The sequence below is a fragment of the Lutra lutra genome, chromosome 14, assembly GCF_902655055.1.
Source record: "Lutra lutra chromosome 14, mLutLut1.2, whole genome shotgun sequence".
NCBI lineage: Eukaryota > Metazoa > Chordata > Mammalia > Carnivora > Mustelidae > Lutra > Lutra lutra.
The window spans coordinates 19800006-19817165 of NC_062291.1; the positions used below are offsets into that span (position 1 = coordinate 19800006).

Below are 17160 nucleotides of genomic sequence, written 5' to 3' on the forward strand. Positions count from 1 at the left end.
CCATGTAGCTGCACTCTCTTTTTCCAGCCACTGTAATTATGATCTCACTGATGCCATGCCAGCCCTCCCATCAGGCACACCCAGCCTCTGCGTGTCAATCACAGCTCATACAAGACTCAGCTTGCTTAGCACACAAGATGGTTCGTGACTATCTTCCATTCTCTGCAGACTCCTCTCCCAACAGCCTGCAAACTCACTCCTTTCTCCAGATGTCCCCCAGTTCCTGGGCTTTGGGAATGTGTTTCATGACTTTGTAAATTTGGATTCATTTGCTCCCCCTCCTTGTGTCCTCTACACTCTGCCTCAGTCCGTCCTCTGCTATACTCCACATGTCCTCAGCTTAGTCATTTCTCCCTGCCATGGGATCTTGAGTCTCTTGAGATTCAATTCGCCCCAAGCTATTTGATGCATAGGGTTACTCCTCAGATATTTGAAGAGTCAAGAAAAGGAGAGAGAAGAAAACACAATTTACAGACAGCTTTCCACTAGACCAAGTGTTTTCAACCTGCATAACGGGCACTTTGAAAGAGAGATTGAGCAAAGCATCATTACAATTCTGAAATAGAAACAAAGGCAGTGGAATAACATTCATGAGAGTGGTAGACATTGACTTACACACAAAAAAAAAAAAAAAGAGAGAGAGAATTTTTAGTAGTGTGAGTGATATCCTAGGACATAGGCAAAGGCATTGTCAGGAAAGCATAGACTAGTCAGAGCATACAAATCTAAACTCTATTTATTGGGCATTTACACGGGAGTCTTGGGCAACAATAGTAGAAAGCTTGGGTCATGACAAAAAACACTTTTAGAAACAAGTGGGAAAATCTATAATTAATTCTGAAAGCAGTAGGGAGTTAATAAAGATTACCTCTGATTTCTTTGAGACCTAATTAAATCTCTGTTTCAACATATCATGGAAAGTTCTTTTATGACTCAAACATGAGATTTATCAATATCCAAATTCCCTATCTTATTTAAAAGTCAGAATATTTCAAATTATTACTACCACACAATTATATAAAACAGTTGTATATTTACCTAGCCCCACTAGTAAATTATAAGCAAGTTGGAAAAGCATCTTACCTTTTCCCCCAAATCACAAAGTATGCTGTCTTGTGCAGAAAAGGTAGCTAGTAGTATGTGCTTACACCAGTAAGCATTCCCCACGGCTTGACAGTCATCAAAATACTGACTTTCAACAAAATATATTTAGCTCAGAAATAAACCTAAATCAAGTTTTACTCCTCTTTTTAAATTTCTCTAGGCACTTTGGGATTTTGCACTCATCTGTATAATCATTGTAAAGATCAATTCTCCTTCTTTAGCATTAAAAAAATGCATATGTGAGGGGTTTTTTTGTTTTTTTTGTTTTGTTTTGTTTTGTTTTTTTCCTGTTTTCAATTCTTAATACATTCAGGGCTCAGCAAGAAATCTTTGTTCAGGTTTCAACTCAAGAGTCAGGCTTGTACTCACTGAACATCTCCATTCAGATTTACCTTACTGTGCTCTCTATTTAATCTGTTTAAGAAGCTTTGTGTGTTTATTATTGTACTGGACCATGCCAAGAGTTCTCTGCTGAAAGTAGCAGCTTACGCCTTGTTCAGGAAATAAGTCCCACATAGCTGCATCCTGTCATCCCTGTAGGCATTTCTGTACGTGTTCTACTTCTGTGCATTGTGGTTTCTGTCTCTTAGTAGGCTGGAAGAACGATTTTATTTTATTTTATTTTATTTTATTTTATTTTTTGCATCAAAGCTACACAAGGAACTTGGTAGCTATTTCACAGTTAACATACTTCTTGTATTTTCAAATCTTCTATCCTCTGGGCCGTGCTGTGTACAGGACGATACAAGACAAGGGGGACACAGTCTATAAAAGACAAGATGCAGTATGATCAGCTGATATGGTCCAGAACAGTGAAAGAGTTCTCCACATGCGGATCATATAATTTTCCTGCAGGTAGTGTCACTTCCTTAACTGCCTTTATTATGTAGGTGCCATCATCAACTAATAAAAAAATCAAACATTAGCCAACAAACATTCACTGAGCACCTTCTACTGTGCAAACTACTTTCCTGGGCACCTGGAGTAAGCCAGGTTTTCAAGTAGGTAGATGAATACTCTCCTCTGTTTTATAACTGTTTTCAAATGATTGCTATGATGTCTTGACATCTCTTTATATATTTTCACATTTTCTTGTGGAGAAAGCTTGGGTTTCTGAGAAAGTTCAGTTTACCCTATTGAGAACATAGCATGACAAAGAAAGCAACAGGTGGCCTTTTTCTTGCCCTGTTCATGCACTGTGTCACCAGCACCAAGTTCAGAGCCAATGAGCTGAATGAAATTTGTGGAGCAGATGGCCCAGGCTGGGGCCCTTCACAGAAAGTACATCAAGGTGCCTGCACTCAGTGGTACTCATTACTTGTTATGAGAATGGAGCACTTAATGGGGAGTAACACATTGCTTGTCTGAATGAAGTGCTCCAGGTCCAATATCCTCACTGTATAGATGATGAACCCTCTCTCCTTTATAGGTGGTGGCGCTTGCAGAAGTAAACGTCTCAAGGGCAGTCACCTGGACATTAAGCTTCCAGCCTAGAGCCCAGCTCTGTGCTCGGCTTCCTACAACACACTTTCTTCTGAGTCTGAGCGGGCAGCCCTGAAGTGCCCAGATCCCCCACTCCCAGCCCACAAGGAGAGGCACACACTCACATGGACAGTCTACTCCTTACCCTAGCAAAACTGAAGCAGCTGAGGGAAAATCGAATCAAAGTATACTGTGTGTGCTATAAGCTAGTGCTATTGTCAAAGAAGAGCCTGGAAGTTTTGGGGAAAAGGGTATGTCTCCTATCTAACCTAAACTCCAACTGAGGTACATGGCAGCTACGATGTCCCTATGAGGATGACAGATGCTTGTAGGGCTTTGAGCTGGAACTCAGTAAAAATGAAACTTCTTGAAAGACATTTTTCTGTCATGTTTAGAAGTCCAGTGGATGGTGGGCCTGATACGAACAGAGTACCTGGCTGTTTTGAGGATTGCTGAACTGAGTTAACTTCTTGCCATCATCTGCTTCCTCAACTCATTTGCAAAGTCACCAGCTGTTAAGGGGAGGTTTTCTATCTAATGATAGGAAACACACATCTGGACAGCATATTTCCTGTAGTTTGTATAAACATCCATACTATACTATTAGGAAGGAGAGAATCCATTCAGCTTTAGTTGTAAAATTGCTCCAGAATATTTACCATGGATTTCTTTTCTTTATATGTATATGTTTGTATACGTCTGTATATGTGTATGTACACGTGTATACCTGCAATTTTAGTGTCAAGTGACCCCTCCAGCCCATAATTCTAACTTTTCATTGGCCCTGAAATATACTCCGTGAAGTTAAAAAAAAATAAAGATAGAGATTCCCAAAAATGACTAGTACAGTTTATTTATCGATAGTATTTCATTCTCAGATAACGAGTTCAACAGCATGTGTGAATTTTCTATATAACTGAGAGCAAAATCTTTAATGTCCCCTATAATAATTTATTGTTTCAATTGCAGATACTTTAAAATAGATTCATGATGTTCTTAGGAATAGATGCTAATGCCATTTTAATTCTATATCTTGTTACCACTTTGCTAAGGATTTAGCTTATCTAATGGGGAAAGATATATTGTAAATTTTTCTATACATATCAATTAAAGAAAAACAATAGTTATAAACAGCAAGCTGTGGACTGGATCGTGCCTGGGCTTATCCTCTTGCTCTGCCCTCCCCCTAAATATTAATCTTGTTTAGATTTTGTGTTTCTGGGAAGTGCCAAATAGTTATATAGTATTGAACTTCAAAATACCCTTTCTCACCCACACTGAAGATTTATAACCACCCTCCCATCTTTTTCTTCTGTCAGTGTTTCTGTGTATTTGTTTTTGTTCTGGTATTATATAAATCTTATACTTGGGGTTCATTTTGGCTGGATTCTTTTTTCTTGTCATTTACTTTTGTCAGTCTGTTTGTTTATTTGTTTTTGTATACCTTATAAATCTTACCTTGGGGCCCATTCTGGCTGGGTCTTCCCTTTTATTTATTTATTTACTTTTTCTGTCTCTCTCTTTCTCACTCTTTTTTTCTTTTTTCTTTCTTTTTGGTGGGGACTCCCGATTGCTCAGAAGCATTCCAGGGTGCACCTTGCCTGGATCATGGTTGATACATTCAGCTACACATCCCCTCAACCACCTCTCACCAAAATGACTAGGAGGAGGAATGCCCAACCGAGAAGAAATTCAGAGACTGGGTCCTCTCCATCAAAGCTACTGGATATGAACCAAAACAGTATGCTGGAAAGGGAATTCAGGGTAACAATTATCCAGGCAATGGCTAGGTTGGAGAAAACCATTAATGATAACATGGAATTGATTAGGGCAGAAGTGAAAGCCACCAAGGAAGAAGTTAAAAATTCTATCAATGAGTTCCAATCTAATCTAAATTCTCTAAAGGCTAGGGTAATTGAAGCAGAAGACAGAATTAGTGATCTAAAGGACAAACTGATAGAGAAAAAGGATCAGGAGGAAGCCTGGAACTAACAAGTTAGAAGCCATGAAAACATAATTAGGGATTTAAATGATGCCATAAAACATTCCAACATCAGAATTATTGGAATTCCTGAGGGGGAGGAGAAAGAAAGAAGACAAGAAGATATAGTTGAATAAATTCTCCATGAAAATTATCCCAGTCTGGGGAATGGAACCAGCGTTCATGTCCTAGAGGCAGAAAGGTCTATCCCCAAGATCATAGAATCTAGAAAGACCTCAAGAAACCTGATTGTGAAACTGATGAGTCATAATTTTAGACAGGAGCTCTTGAGGGCAGCTAGGGGGAAGAGATTCATTATGTACAGAGGAAGGCCCATCAGAATAACATCAAACCTTTCTACAGAAACTTGGCAAGCCTGAAAGGCCTGTCAAGATGTATCCAGAGCACTAAATGAGAAGAACATGCAGCCAAGAATACTTTATCCTGGAAGACTGACATTAAAAATGGATGGAAAGATAAAGATCTTCCAAGACTGGCAAGGTTTAAAAGAGTATGTGACCACCAAGCTGGCACTACAAGAAATATTAAGGGGGGGTGTTCTATAAAAGAAGAAAGAACTCAAGAGTGTCATAGAACAGAAATTTATGGAGACAATCTATAGAAACTAGGACTTCACAGGCAACACAATATCAATAAAAACATATCTCTCAATAATCACTCTCACGTGAATGGCCTAAATGCTCCGATAAAACAGCACAGGCTGCAGACTGGATAAAACAACAGGACCTGTCCATATGTTGTCTACAAGAGACCCATTTTGAACCTAAGGATACATCCATACTGAAAGTGAAGGGATGGAAAATCATCTTTCATGCCAATGGGCCTCAAAAGAAAGCTGGGGTAGAGATTCTCATATCAGATAAATTAGATTTTAAACTAAAGACTGTAGTCAGAGATAAAGAAGGACACTACATCATTCTTTTTTTTTATTTTTTAATTTATTTGACAGACAGAGATCACAAGTAGGCAGAGAGGCAAGCAGAGAGAGAGAGGAGGGAAGCAGGTTCCCTGTTGAGCAGAGAGCCCGATACGGGGCCCGATCACAGTACCCTGAGATCATAACCTGGGCTGAAGACAGAGGCTTTAACCCACTGAGCCACCCAGGCACCCCGGAACTACATTATTCTTAAAGGGTCTATCCACCAAGAAGATCTAACAATTGTAAATATTTATGCCCCCAATACAGGAGCAGCCAACTCATAAAGCAACTGTTAATGAAGATAAAGAATCATATTGGTATGAATACATTAATAGTAGGGGATCTTAACACTCCACTCAGTAATAGACAGATCATCCAAGCAGAAAATCAATAAAGAAACAAGAGCATTGAATGACACATTGGACCAGATGAACCTCATAGATATACACAGAACATTCCACCCTAAAACAACAGAATGCTCATTCTTCTCAAGTGCACATGGAACTTTCTCCAGAATAGACCACATACTGGGTCACAAATCAGGGCTCAAACAATACCAAAAGACTGAGATTATTCCCTGCATATTCTCAGACCACAGTACTTTGAAACTGGAACTCAACCACAAGAAAAAGTTTGGAAGGAATTCAAACACCTGGAAGCTAAGGCCACCTTGCTTAAGAATATTTGGATCAACCAGGAAATCAAAGAAGAATTTAAACAATTCATGGAAACCAATGAGAATGAAGACACTTCGGTCCAAAACCTATGGGATACAGCAAAGGCGGTCGTAAGGGGGAAATACGCAGCCATCCAAACCTCCCTCAAAAAAAAAAAAAGGAAAAAAAGGAAAAATCCAGAATACACCAGCTCTTTGCACCTTTAAGAACTGGAGAATCAACAACAAATTAAGTCAACCCTACACACAAGAAGGGAAATAATCAAGATTAGAGCAGAGATCAATGAGATAGAAACTAGAGATACAGTAGAACACATCAACGAAACTAGAAGCTGGTTTTTTTTTGAAAGAATCAGTAAGATCAATAAACCATTGGCCAAACTAATTCAAAAGAAAAGAGGACCCAAATTAATAAAATTATGAATGAAAAGGGAGAGATCACGACTAACACCAAGGAAATAGAAACAATCATCAGAAATTATTAGCAACAATTATATGCCAATAAGTTAAGCAACCTAGATGAAATGAACTTCAAATTCAGTCTTGAATAAGAAATTCCACAAATATTAAAACTAAAAGAATTACTCTGGCTGTTTTTAGTCTCTTTTAATCATTTCTTAGTTTTGAACCACGATCTACAAATTTCAAGTTACGATGACACAACCTTTCAATAAATGAAGTGCTGTTACTCCAAATATATCACAGACTGAAAACTGTCAAATGGACCATTTGTGGAAAAGAAGGGTAAGGAGTACAGTATTCTAAATATATCCCTAAAAATACAATGTGCTTTAAAGAAATTCAGTACAAGATAATCTGGTAGGTATGTGTATTATTTAATTATGATGCTAAAGCAGGATTTCTGGCATCCTAGGGGGCTCAGTTGGTTAGCATCCAACTAAGTCTCTTAGTTTCAGCTCAGGTCATGATCTCAGGGTCCTGAGATCGAGCCTCATATCAGGCTCTGTGCTCAGCAGAGAGTCTGCTTGAAATTCTCTCTCTCCCTTTGCCTGTCCCCTCCTCTCTCTAATAAATAAATTTTAAATAAAATAAAATAAGGGCACCTGGGTGGCTCAGTTGGTTAAGCAACTGCCTTTGGCTCAGGTCATGATCCCGGAGTCCCGGGATCAAGTCCTGCATTGGGCTCCCTGCACCACGGAGAGTCTGCTTCTCTCTCTGAACTTCTCCTCTCTCATGTTCTTTCTCACTGTCTCTCTCTCAAATAAATAAATAAAATCTTAAAAATAAATAAATAAATAAAATAAAACTGCACATATAAGTGAGATCATACAGTATTTATCTTTCTCTATGTGACTTACTTCACTTGGCATAATGAGCTCAAGTTCAATCTACATTGTCACAAATAGCGAGATTTATTTCCTTTGCATAGCTGCATAGTATTTCATTGTGTCTCATTTTACACACACACACACACCCCATATCTTTACCCATTTATCCATCTATGGACACTTAGGCTGTTTCCATATCGTGGTTACTTTAAATACTGCTGCAATGAACATGGGGGAGGCACATAATTTTTTGTATTTGTTGTTTTCATTTTCTTCAGAAAAATACACGGAAATGGAATTGCTGGATCATGTGGTAGTTCTATTTTTAAAATTTCTTGAGGGACCTCCATATTGTCCTCCACAGTGGCTGAACCAATTAACATTCCCACCAACAGTGCATGAAGGTTCCCTTTACTCCACATTCTCACCAACTTATTGTTTTTTTGTCTCTTTGACAGTAATTATTCTGACAGATGTGAGGTGATAGCTTATTGTGGTTTTGCTTTGCATTTCCTTAATGAGGAATGATGTTGAGTACCTTTTTATGTACCTCTTGGCCATTTTTACATCTTCCTTGGGAAATTTACAAATGATATATCTGAGAAGAGGTTAATATCCAAAATATGTAAAAAAAAGTTGTACAACTCAACACCAAAAACCCCAAATAATACAATTAAAAAATGGACAAAGGACCTGAAAAAGTACTTTCCAAAGAAGACAGGCAGGTGATCAACAAACACATGAAAAGATGTTCAGTATCACTCATCAGGGAAATGCAAACTAAAACAACAAGATGTCACCTCACACCTGCCAGAATGGCTAGAATCAAAAACACAAGAAATAACAAGTTGTTGACAAGGAAGTGGAGAAGAGAGAACCCTTCATGCACTGTCGGTGGGAAGGCACACTGGTGAAGCCAACTGTGGAAAACTGGATGGAGGGTCCTAAAAAAATTAAAAATAGAACTATACTATGATCCAATAATTCCACTACTGGATATTTACCCAGATAATATGAAAATACCAATTCAAAAAGATATAAACACTCCTATGTTATCAGCTTTATTTACAACAGCCAAGATACGGAACCCACCCAAGTCTCTATCTACAGATGAATGGTTTAAAGAAGATGTGTAACACACACACACACATTATTCAGCCATGAAAAAAGAATGGAATCTTGCCATTTGCAATGACGTGGTTGGATCTGGAGTGTAAAATGTTACATGAAATAAGTTAGAGGAATACAAATACCATATAATTTCACTATGTGGAACTTAAGGGGAAAAAAACAAGTGAACAAACAAAGGGAAAAAGAGACAAACAAACAAACAAAACCTCTTACATACAGAAACAAACCGGTGGTTTCCAGAGGGGAGGAGGATGGGGGATGGGTGACATAACAGACAGGGATCCAGGAGCACACCTGCCAGGATGAGCTCTGGTTAAAGCATAGAATTGCTGAATCACTACATTATACACTCGAAACTAATATAACACTGTATGTTCATTATACTTCAATTGTAAAGGAAGAAAATGAAAAAATAAAAAGTCAAAAAAAGGAGAAACTGCTATCATAATTAACTAATTAATATGCTTATTTGCTGGCTGACTAAGAGGTCATTTCTTTACTTAAATTGTTTACTTCAAGAGATGACCTTTTTCTCACACTTTTAGGTGTACCTGAATATTCCTGATCTTCCATCAGAGAAGTTGTTTGGCCAGCTGACATCACTTTCAAGCAGTTCCTAAGTGCCTGAACATCTGGGGGCCATGGCTGCCTTTATACCTCAGTGTTACTCTGGTCCCTACAGGTAAATTATTAACATACAGTGGAAATCCCATGGTTTGGGGAGTTTGGTGGCCCTGGGCCTGAATCCTACCTGAGATGGTCCCTATGTGTATGACTTAGAGTAAGTCATTTGTCAGGATCAGGCAGTGTGAATGCGAAGTGTACAGCAGTCATTCACAGCACGTGTCTGGTGGGTTTTTACTGCTAAACAGACTCAGGTTTCATGTCAAACACTCTGACTCCCAGTAAGACATGAAAATTCCTCACTGTAGCCCCAGGGCAATTAAAAACACAATTAAAAAACACAATCCTTGTGTTTTTCTGTCTCTTTTCAGACTGATTCTGTGGGAAGCAGGATGGCGGCCTCCATAGGCCCCACCATCTTGCTATCTCATGTTCTATGTGGACTTCTCACCAAGAGCCACAGATGACTTTGATGGCTGTTGGCTGCCTGCACAATTTCGACCCTGATGTTAACCTGGAGCTTGTGGACATGGCATGTTGATTGACTTACTTACTTCCCTCATCTCTACACTGGAAACAAGACTATGAACACAATGGGTTAATTAAATATCTACCACCAAACATTTATCACAATGTCTGACACATACAGACTATTCTATTTTGACAGCTATAATTATAATTGTCTTTAGCATGATACATGAATGAATATTGTAAAATTCCTAAACCAAGTTCAGGCCCCTCATGGCCCTTTTTTCCTCAAGCCTTAGATGATTTAGCTACCATAATAGAGGCAAATCCCACATTTCAGCAATTTTCCTGGGCCCTTACTCCACTTGGTTTTGCTCCTTTATCCTTATTGATAGATATTTGTAGAACTGTCAGACCATCTTACACTGTCATTTATTTAAATAAAGCAATGCACCATGTACATTTTGGGATTGCTCTAGAATTTGGACAGTCCAGAAGAGAATTACAATATGGTTCCTAGGAAAGTGTGACTTTGCCCCACCCTAGACCAATCGGAATTTATTAAAAATAATTAAGTCTAAGTGATACCTTGGATCTTCCAATGCAAATCAGCCCCCTTTTAAATTTAAATGATATGAAAGGTTCAGGATATTCTACTCATGAAATTCTAATATTTCACCTTCATGTATTCTTAAATTTTCTGTTCTTTTGTAGCTGACTGAATTCAATCCCTGGAGTTCTAAGAAAAGTCTTTTTCTGAGAAAATGTAGGGAAGAAGCAGTAGCCATCCATACATGCAGTTCTCTGCTTGGGTGTATGGTAAAGCACCTGGATTATTTTAACGTTTGATCCACAAAGGCCTAGGTTTTGAGGCAAAGGGTATATTCTTTGATCCTTCTTATGCTTCTCTTTATCAGAACGCTTGATCAAGAGTATTGATAATCTGCTGTCTGGTATTTCCCCAATTCATGCTAGACCAACAATGAAGAATCTAGAACGAAATGCTGAGAAGCTCTGCTCCCTCCTGAGGGCATGTTTATGACTCTAAGTTTTAGCACTCTAATTAGCTTACCTAATCCTGAAATTGCAAATAAAAGATAATAAAATCCAATTCCAAGAGTGATAAAAGTAATTGTTCAATGTATGTCTGCATGTCTTGTTTTCATAGCTGAGTGAATGAAGACTTATTGTACCAAATTAATGTGATTTGAAGACCTAAGCAATTTTTCTTAACTATCACCAATTAATCAGGACCCCATTAAATATTAGAAACCCCACTACTTAGTGGGATTTAATGTCAAGATACACAGACTTCAAAGTCTTGGAATTCACCAGGCATTACCTACAATAAGGCTGGATCTGCACAAATGTACTGAGTAACCCAGCAGCTTAGTGTTGTTGCATTTGATATCATTCAAATTATTTTAACTTTATATAATATTGCTTATTAAGAAAAACTGACCTAATATAAAAACTGCAATACCTTTTAATCTGTGCTCTCATTCCATGATCACCAACCATGCAATTTCAAAGGAAGCTGGCCAAGTGAATTGAACTGTAAACTGCATTTACATTGTTGCCACATGGGCGGTATCACCTTAACTAACAAAGCATTCTCTGTACATTGTCAAGATTATCCTAAGTATTTTAAGTAAGGGTAAGTTTTTTAGAATATATTCTTATATTTTTAGATACACTTTTAAAATAAAATCTCCTTATTACTAATTACATAGGTAGAATAATTCCTTTTGCTAGGGATTTAATTCTTTCTTGCAAAAGAGAGGTACTGAAGTCCCACTACCTCAGAATATCACTTTATTTGGAAATAGGGTCTCTATGGAAGGAATCAAATTGTTAAAATGAGGTCACGAGAGCGGGCCCTAATCCAAAATGAAGGTGTCCTTATGAAAAGGAAAAATTCAGACACAGACCTGGACAAAGGGAGGATGATGAAGAGAAAATGAGATGAAAAATGCCATCTAAAGGTAAACGCAAGGACCAGGGTAATGGTGCCTACACCAATGACTGTCTGGAACTGCCAGAAGGTGGAAGAGGCAACCCTGTGGGTTTTGGAGGGAGTATGGCTCTCCCAATACCTTGATTTCATATTTCAGACTCACAAATTGCGAGACAATAAATTTCTGTTGTTCTAAACCACCCAATTTGTGATACTTTGTTACTACTACCCCAGGAAAAGAATACACCTTTCTTCCTTCACTTACTTTATTATGTAACACTTGGGTAATATGTTGATTCCTTTACAACTAGATTCAGTGATGTATTATGGAATAATAGCTCTAAGTGCAAGGTTATGTTCTATATTGTATATGTTTTGCATATACAAGCTCATTTAATTCCTACAACAATCCTTTGAAGTAAATCCCATTATGTTTCTTTTTATAAAAGAAGATGCAGAATCACACAAAGTTTAATCGATGTGGCCCAAGAAACACAAAACTTTCTTGGGTAAGTAACTTTTGTTTGTCTTTCATATTGATGGGTACCTGTGTTTCAAACTGACTTCACTTTGCTTGATATGTTACAAACCACTCAAAATAAATGTGTATTACTTGGGAGTCAGGTTACTTAATCTTAGTAGTAACAACCTCTCAAGCATGAGTATCTAAACATCTTGTTATAGTTCATACTTGCCACTTGCTCAGAAAAAGGGACTACTGGAAAGAACCAAAGAAGAAAAGGAAAAGTCATTCCTCTTCATCCAAAAGGCTCTTTCCTCCTGACACTTCCTATGTTTTGATATGTCCTAGACAGAATGGTGAGGTGAGCAGCAAAAAAAATTCCTCAAGACTTACTTAATGGTTAAGAGAATCTCTTTCCACGCATTGATGTTATATTTGACAATCCATTTAAGTTAGCACACCAAAATATTTCCTTCATTCCATGTACTTATTTTAAGAGATGGTAGCATAATATGTTATAGTACACCAATGTGGTCTAAAACACCCCTTTAAAGCAGCTGTCACACATTAATTATGACTTAAAACCTATACAAGGAACTTATTCCAATTAATAATTCTATTCAACCTACCAAAGTACTACAGTTAAAGCAGGTAGTCAGAATGTCCAATTCTGTCCCATGTGATGTTGATGTATTTGCAAAAATACATCAAAACGGTAAAAAGTCTGAAATTTTGCCCTACTTTTAAATAAGAATTTAAATGTCATGAACATTGTCAGAAGACTCCTTGGTCAGAGACAAAGGATTAGCTACTCCCAGAAATAGCAGTAGTCAGAATACTAACATTTTCTTGTGCTGGTTCCTTGGATCCTAATTCCCAAAGGGCAATACTGAAAGAGCCAGATTACAGGTAAGTATAGAGTAGCTTTCATTATAAAAGAGAAAACCTGAAGTCAGATAACCTGAATGTTTTATAATGGGCAGTAAGCATACCTGTTCTTTGCTTTGGAGAGAGATGTTATCTCTATCACCCAAGACAGTAAGTAAATAAGCCCTTTGCTTCAAATGACATCATCTCTGTCTTCCAAGGACAGTCTCTATACAAACGTCTTTGAAAAGATAATCAAGAAGAAAAGTAGTTAGTTCCTCAGCTCACATGAAATGCAGAAACACAAGAACCCATAGAGTTGTTTCCCCTAAAAAGCATGCAATTAATTCATCCTGAGTGAGCACTAGAAGTAAATTACTTAGTCAATTTATGGAGACTTAGTAATATATTTGATCAATTCCATCAACAGCTCTAGACTCAGTGATGCTGACGAAGAAAGATGCATCATAGGAGTAACATCTAGAAGGCAAAACAACTATGTAGCACACAGCAGGTGAGGAGAGGAGAGCAAAGTCAATGAACATCAGATTAATACCACTGGTTCTTCCACGTCTGGTCAAGGCAGACTGACAGGGATAGGAGTCACCTTTTCACCCACAACAGATGAACAACTAGACAAAGACATGAAACACTGTTATCCAACCACGTCCAACACACGATGCAGGACCAAGATCCCTGAGGAAGGGAAAAATAAAGAAGGTATCTTCCTCGTTGCCTCAGCTTGCTGCCTTGAGATAGCTTCCTGGCTGAGGTTCAGGGCCAAGGAACACCCAGCCCAGAAGTCCTCCTGAAGTTAGGAAATGGAGCTAGAAGTCCAGGGAGGTTACAGGAGCTTGGGTGCATGAGGCAGAGCACTGGAGAGGGAGGAGTACACAGAGAGAGACCCAGCTTTGGGAACGTGAGTCCATCTTGTGTCTTTAGATGAGTACTGAACTGCGTGTTTGTGAAAAGACTGCTGCCCTCCAGAGAAAGGAGCACCTGAAAAGAGCACAGGGCACAGCAACAGAGCCACACAGGGCTGAGAATATAGCAAATCTTTCAACCTGTTGGACTAGAGCAAATATTTGAGTCAGGTGAAGATTTCTTACAGCACCAAATGCATGGACCATAAAAAGAAATAACTGATCAATTATAATGCACTAAAGTCAAGAATTTCTGCTCCTCAAAAGACAATAAAACCACTAATTATTTTCAGAAAATAAATTTAATAAAGAACTTGTATCCACAATATTCAAAGACCCACAAAATGAAGAAGACAAACAATTAATTTCTCATAAGCAGGCAAATTGTTCGAGTTGGCACTTTAGCAAATAAGATACACGATGGTAATTATGCACGTGAAAAGATGCTCCACATTATTAGCTGCAAACTCATTAAAAATTAAAACAGATATACCTATAGGAATAACACTACTGCTATAAAAATGTCTAAAATTAACAAAGCTGACTGTACTGGTGTTGAGGACAAGGAACACCCAGAATTCTTGTTAGAAACACTCTGAAAAGCAGTCTGTCAATTTCTTGAAAAATTTCTGACATTCCATAGAATTCACCCTATACCAGCTACAGGGATTTACCCTTGAGAATAAAAGCACAATTTCATACAAAGACTGCACAGGAAAGGTCACAGCAACTTTATTCATGATAGCTAAAATTAGGGAAAAAATAGCTAAAACTAGGAACAATCCAAAGGCCCATTAAAAAGTGACTGAATAAAAGAACTGCGGTATGTCTATACAATAAACTAAAAGTAAAATAAAATAAAATGCAATGAAAAAAGGATCCACATAACCACATGGTGTATCTCAAATGAAGCTAAGTAAAAGAAGCCGGAAAAAAAAAAGACTCTATATTACATGATTCTGATGATATAAAATCCTAGAAAATGCGAGCAAACTCAAGGTGACAGAAAGCACATCAGTGGGTGCCCGGGGACAGGGTCAGGAGCTTGGGAGGGGAAGGGGTTCCAAAGGAGCGTGACAGAGGGCCTCATGGTGATATGCTCATCATTTGGACCATCACCATTGCTCCATTTGTGAACCTGTGGAAACCAGTCCAACTGTACATTCTAAAGATGTGTAGTTTATTGTATTTAAACCAAGTTCTAAAAAATCTTGACCAAAATCATACAAATAGTATTGATGAATAAGAAACAGAAAATGTAAACAGTGAAAACTGTTCATTTTGTAAAGTTTAAAACTAAAATGTCCCCTTTAAATGAGTTGTTTAGATTATTTTATATATATATATATATATATATATATATATATATATATATAATAAATTTATTTTAAACCAAATCCAGAAGGAAAAAATACTTGTTTTCCCACCAGAAGTCTTTTTAATGGGATTACCATGGTAATTTTAGGAGAAAGATGTAATATACACAGACACAATCATGGAATTTTCCAAGCAAAGTACTACAGTTAAAACAGGTGGTCAGAATGTCCAATTTTGTCCCATTTGAAGTTGCACTGGAGAAGCTTTCTTACACATAAGATAAATGCATAAGTTAAAAATCATATTATCCTGATCCTGGACCCAGAAACTACATTGTTTCCATGACTCATCTGTCAGACTAAGACTGAAGTTCTGTGTTGTTCTGTGTTGTTGTTATGGTCCCCTTAATACTACTGGAGAGTTGTGCTGTGGTCTGTTTTAACATATGATGCCTGACACAACAAAGAACACAGACCATCGGGGTCCAGGTCACTGGACGTACCTCGAAAACCAGGTTCTCCTGAAGTGAGGGGTGAGAAGTCGGGAGTCCAGCAACGTAGCCTGTGCTCAGCTCCCTCAGTTATCAACAGCAGGTGGCAGAACACACCCAAAGATGGGCAGAGCATGGAGATAGGCATCTGGAAGTCAAGAGCCCAAATTCACTGTCATCAGAACTTTCTGAGAGTACACGGAAGAGGTCCGCTCTAACCCAAACAGCTGAGCCTGTAAGGATCTTACAGCAGCCCCATGGCTGGAACTCTCTAGGCAAGGGTTCATTTGCAGAAGACACACAGCACGGGACACACATCCTTTTAATGTCAGAGCTTTCCATTTCTCTTAGGTCAGGTAAGAATAGCTCCTAGCAGTGAGGCAGGACGGAGACAGAACGTGGGACCATACCACCCACTGTTGGGGGAATTAAGGCAAGAGTTATGTGATCACTCAAATCTCAAGTGTAGAAGAATTCCTTGAGGGACTTGGTGAAAATTCCAATTCCTATCACTAACTCGTCCTCAGCCACTGAAGTCTGATTCATCAGATCCAGGCTGGGGCCCAGGCATCGTACTGAGAGAAGATGTATGTCATGTGGTCTGAAGACCACACTCTGGCAGAAGTAGAGTGGCTAAGAGGTGGACTGGGTGGGCCGCACCCTAACTGTGGGAGGAAAAACAGAGCACACTTATACTCCCTGGTTTCAGGAAAAACAGGAAGTGAACCTATCTCAAAAAATTACTGAGAGGGGCCCGCAAAAAACATTAAGAACTGGGCATGGCACAGAGAAAACACTCAGAAATTACTTATAACAAACGAACTTCCTTTTTATCATTATGGAGGGAGGACCAGGCAAAACATGGTAACTGTTTGGTAGTGGAATCATTATGAAATGCTGTACTCTCCTTCTGACGGGGCAAACGTAACCACTCTGTTTAAAACCACGGACGCACGTTGCAGAGCACACTATAAAAAATGGACGGAGGGTTGGTGCTCTGGGATGAGGGGCCCATGGCTCCCATTTGCCCAGGATGGCACAGAGGGCACTGGGCTGACAGCCACAGCCATAACCAAGATAATTCTAAAAGGCACAACTGGGTGGCTCAGTGGTTAAGGGTCTGTCTTCAACTCAGGTCATGATCCCATTATCCTGGGATGGAGCCTCACGTCGGGCTCCCTGCTCCGCAGGGAGTCTGCTTCTCCTTCTTCCACTCCACCTGCTCATGTTCCCTCTCTTGCTCTGTCTCTGTCAAATAAATAAATCTGTCAAATAAATAAATACAGTCTTTAAAAAAATTATTCTAGGAAAACTTGACTGTAGTAAGCAGTGATTGAGAAACTGAATTCTAAAGGAAAGGAAAAAAGCAATCTGTATAGATTTAAAAATTTACAATAGGAAGGAAAGAGATAAGTTCTAGATGTTTTATATAAAGTTATATTTTATAA

The 17160-nt window shown here is 38.5% G+C and overlaps 1 protein-coding gene across 1 annotated transcript in view; it reads right to left on the bottom strand.

Annotated features, from left to right (window-relative positions):
- Positions 1–1693: 1693 nt before the first annotated feature.
- The window catches only part of ZWINT (ZW10 interacting kinetochore protein), a 64085-nt gene continuing 48618 nt past the window's right edge, over positions 1694–17160 (bottom strand). Inside the window, exon 9 of the mRNA XM_047702619.1 lies at positions 1694–1869. The gene's annotated coding sequence lies outside the window, so the exon portion shown is untranslated. The remainder of the gene's footprint in view (positions 1870–17160) is intronic.